This window comes from Aplysia californica, unplaced genomic scaffold, assembly GCF_000002075.1.
Source record: "Aplysia californica isolate F4 #8 unplaced genomic scaffold, AplCal3.0 scaffold00290, whole genome shotgun sequence".
Taxonomy (NCBI): domain Eukaryota; kingdom Metazoa; phylum Mollusca; class Gastropoda; order Aplysiida; family Aplysiidae; genus Aplysia; species Aplysia californica.
Window position 1 is genome coordinate 442,891 of NW_004797560.1, and position 485 is coordinate 443,375.

The following is a 485-nucleotide window of genomic DNA, read 5'->3' on the forward strand; positions in this document are numbered from 1 at the left end:
AAAAAAATTTTGTTGGGTTTTTTTTGTTATGAGGCAGGACTGCAGAATTTAACCACCGTATCCGATAGGATTGCGTCTAGTGTTGAGAGCCTTGAACACTTCACAAGACAACCCGAGTTCAAGAACACCCAGGCTGGAATTCAAACCACGACCCCCCGCCCCCAGGGCAGTGCCACTGACTAAAGTGTTTTAGGCCATTCCCTACTGGGGGATATTGACATATTCTTATGCACAGTAAATTGTAAATGGGCTGATTTGTCAATGTCAAGCTCATACTGTGCAGGAACAACATTGAAAATTTAAACTGAAATTTTACGTATTTTTTGGCCATATATCCACGTTTTTTTAAAGCAAAATTCACATAGACATGTGTTTATAAATGGACATGACAGGTGTTGAGTCAAAAAACAAAAATTCGATTAAACTTACCCTTCTGGAGCAAACATGCTTGTTTCATTGATTTCCTTATTTTGACGACCGCCTGA